The sequence below is a fragment of the Alexandromys fortis genome, unplaced genomic scaffold (genome assembly GCF_014885135.2).
Source record: "Alexandromys fortis isolate MF-2015 unplaced genomic scaffold, M_Fortis_MF-2015_v1.1 scaffold_182, whole genome shotgun sequence".
NCBI lineage: Eukaryota > Metazoa > Chordata > Mammalia > Rodentia > Cricetidae > Alexandromys > Alexandromys fortis.
Genome location: NW_026068068.1, coordinates 1,482,745 through 1,486,684, shown reverse-complemented (window position 1 = coordinate 1,486,684; position 3,940 = coordinate 1,482,745). Strand labels below are relative to the sequence as shown.

The 3,940-nt window shown below is 43.8% G+C and overlaps 1 pseudogene; it reads left to right on the top strand.

The window, feature by feature from the left end:
- The first annotated feature begins 1,676 nt into the window (after positions 1–1,676).
- On the top strand, positions 1,677–2,491 carry LOC126487812 (pre-rRNA-processing protein TSR2 homolog; annotated as a pseudogene).
- Positions 2,492–3,940: the final 1,449 nt, after the last annotated feature.

Genomic DNA, 3,940 nt, shown 5'->3' with positions numbered 1-3,940 from the left:
GTTCTAGTGACTGAGAAACGATGCTTACGACAAAGGTCTAGGGAGGAAGCCTCTGGGATAAACATAAGAATCCGGCCCTATAGATAGCACCACTCACCAGGCTACTAACCACACCCATCCCCAGCCTCCAGGCAAGAAAACAGGTTAAACAACCCTGCATGTTTAACAGTCTGGTTTCCCTAGTGCTTACCTCTGAGCACAAGGACTTTGTGTTCTCTGTGGTGTGGCACTTCATTTTGATTTCTGCCCTAAAAAAAAAAAAAAAAAAAACAACCAAAAACCAAAAAACAAAAATCAACTGAAAATTTAGGACAACAGAAATAGTCTGGTAGCATCTACTGGAAAACTCATGTGTTTGACCACCCATTGTAATGGAACCCAAAGAGCTCTCTTGTTAGGGAATGAGGTCCTGAGTCTGCACTGGTTTTAAATCAATAACCATTCCTGAAGACAACTTGACTCTCAGCTCCACTGTCTCTACATACAACGTGGGTGGAGGGCAGAGCTGTCTTCTCTAAAGCCAAGCACACATGTGAACAGTTTCTCATCGTAACACTGTCAGTGTGTACTTGCAGGTTTGCGTTTTGCTGATATTAAAAGGCAGGTCCTGTCAAATAGAAATAGCCCCCTTTCTATTATTAGAGTGCTAGACTTATTAGATAAATTTGATGCTGATTCTTTGCATATGAAGAAACTAGTTGTGTTATTTTGGCAAGTAAAGTGGCATGGATCTCCTTAAAACATCCCGAGGACTTCATGCTTAAGACAGTTAAAACTGAAAGGCAAATTACTGAATTCTGTGTATACTCAGATCTCTTTAGGTGGAAAACAGCGACTGCTATGGGCAACCCTTCATGCCCAGGTTCTCGTCAGTACATGTGCCGATGTAAAGAGCAGCCAGCACCATGGGAGACTGGTAAATCTGTGATGAACAAGATGGGCTTCTGTCAGCTCATATATTTGAATATTTGGTCCCCAGTTAATGGAACTGTTTGGGAAGGATTAGGAGGTGTGGCCTTGTTGGGGGAGATAATGTCACTGGGGGTGGGCTTACATCAGGCCTGGTGTCTGTCTCCCTGCCTGCTGTCTGAGGATCAGGACGTAAGGCTCAGCTACTGCTCCAATGCCATGCCTGTCTGCTTCCCCACCATCATGATCTTGGACCAACCCTCTAAAACTATAAGCAGACCTCCAATTAAATGTTTTCTGTGTAAGAGTTGCCTTGGTCATTGTGTCTTTTCACAGCAATACAACAGTGACCAAGAGCCCTCACATCCGGTCACTAGCCGTACACTTGCAGATGTAGAATACAATTAGATGTCAAGGTCTCTGGCAGGAGACTAGCCCTTTGTAAGGTGATGGTCTGGGTGGATGGTAGCATTTTCAATATTCCATCTTTCATTCCCCAGCTTGCTTTGTACAGGCTTTCTCTATAGAAACTCTCAGTATCTCAAGCTTCTAGGGCCTTGCATTTCGCCTTATAGGCCATCTCTATATACACAAAATTTAAAAATGAATACCATTTTTTAAGAAGCTACTTTACTGGGTGGACTGAATGAGGGCAGAAGCATCTTAATTCTTCTGTCCCTACATCACTCCCGCAGACAGTCTAATAGGTTTTTTGTTTGTTTGTTTGTTTTGTCTAATAGAGACAACCTACTTTTGCTTTTAAAACTATGTGGTATGGAAAATGGACGACGGCGGGCGTGGCAGAAGACGTGCGAGAGCTCTTCGGAGCTGCTATTCCAGCGGCTCTAGATGCCTGGCCTGCTTTGCAGCTGACTTAGAGCTGGAAGAGGTGAAAGATTTCCTTGGGGAGCAGATGACCACTGAGTTTGATACAGTTGTGGAAGATGGGAGCTTGCCCCAGGTGAGTCAGCAGCTACAGACCATGTTCTACCACTTCCAGAAGGGTGATGGAGCTGCTCTGCTGGAGCTGACCTCTGAGATCGACCAAAAGAAGTGCAAAGTTACTGCTACCCCAGGACAGACAGCCAGAGAAACTGATGTGGATGAAAATGAAGTAGACAGCGTGGAAGAAATGGAGGTGACAGCTACAAATGATGAGGCCCAGACTCCCAGACTATTAAGGAAGAGGATATAGTAGAAGACGGTTGGACCATTGTCCAGAGAAAGAAATGAGTAGGGCAGTAAATGGCTTGGGTATTATGAGAGAGTTATAGGGGCTGTTTTGGAGGGTTATACACCTCTATCCTGATAACCATATTCCTACCTTGTTCCCCTGTCCTTCCCTCCAGGGGAAGAAAAGCCTTGGTTGTGTTGATGGGACCTATTCCAGTCCCTTGAACCTTAAGGTACCATATGAGAGATAAGACCAGGTTTCCCAGCATAGTGCCTCGTAGGTGCTGTGAATGTCACGATGGGTGTTGAGTATGGCTGTGGTTGGAGTGGAAGCCAGACTTGTGGACAGTAGGCAGGTACATTTGTGGAAAGGCCGAGAATCCACAGTGGGAGGCTGGCTGGATTGGGAATGGTGAGATAAACATATGGTTGGAAGAGTAAGTGTGGCACCTCCCCAATATCCCCACCCCAGCCTCCCATGGAGCATCTCTACCCTGCCCAGAACTTGCATCCTCCTGTGAATGCTCCCACCCTGAATACTCTTGAGTTTGGAGGGCTTGACTAAGTGGTAAACTTGAGAAAGTTGGGCTGTTTTAAGTCCAGGGATGAGGCTTAAAACCTTAATAACATAACACCTTCTTGTTTAATCCATGACTTAACCTTGGAATCAGCCTTCTGAGAGCTGAGCTTCAGAGTTCAGTGAAAGAATAGTTTTCGCACCCCCCCCCCCCAATAACCTTGGACTTTGGACAAACAGAAGGACCATAGCAGTGCTCTGAAAGTTACTGTAAGCCTGAAATAAACTGTATTTTTCTTAAAAAAAAAAAAACTATGTAGTATGACACACATATCATTAAATGGGTATACAGTTAAGTGGCATTTAAATGTTTACATTGTGAAGTTGCCTTTGTTGTCCATCTTCAGAACTTTTTCATATTCTCAAAATGAAACTCTGTATCTAATAAAAATGAGTTCTCCAGTGAGCTAATCTATAATCTATTTTCTGTCTCTGTGTTTACCTTACTGCAGATATTTCATATAATTTGTGTTATGTAGTATTTGTTCCTTTCTCCCTAACTCATTTCTCTAAAAAGTATGTTCAAGGTTTATACATGTTATAGCATTACCAAAGTTCTACTTTTTAAGTACAGACAAAATTCTATTATATGTGCAGGCTGTTACACATTTTGTCTAGCCGTTCATCTCTCAATGGACTGTCAGCTTTTCCACTTTGAGGCTACTGTGAATACTCTTGCTGTGAGCTTTGGTACGTGAGTAAGTCTCTCTTAGATAGGGTGGGACGCAGCTGAGCTGACAGAGTGCTTGCCTAGTATGCTGACCCCTGGATTTGATCCCCCAGCACTTCAAAGGCTGGGCCTGTTGATGTAGGGCTGTCGTCCCAATGGAAGGAGGAGAAGGAAGATCAGCAGAAGATCAAGGTCATTCTCAGGTACTGAATGAATTTGAGACTACCTTGGACAATAGGAGACCCTGTTTCTAGAAAAACAAAAGCCCAACATTCTAATACAACTGTTTCCATTACAATATTCAGGAGTGTCACTGGGTCATGGTAAATAATAAATACTTTACCCTTGACCTCATGCTTGTCTTACTTCCTGAGAGTGGATGCTGAGGTTAAACCTATGAACTGCTTCCTTTGCTTACCACTCCAAATATCAGCACGGGTAACCTGTGAGAGGCCAACCTTTAACGTGGCAAACATTGAAATTGTCTTTCCGGTGGCTACACGTCTTGGATCATCATCTCTCCCTTCCACCATCAGTATTCAGGGTCAATAGGTGGGCACCTGTTGAAGCTGGGTGATGGGCAGGCAACGAATGCTTCTCTTATACATTTA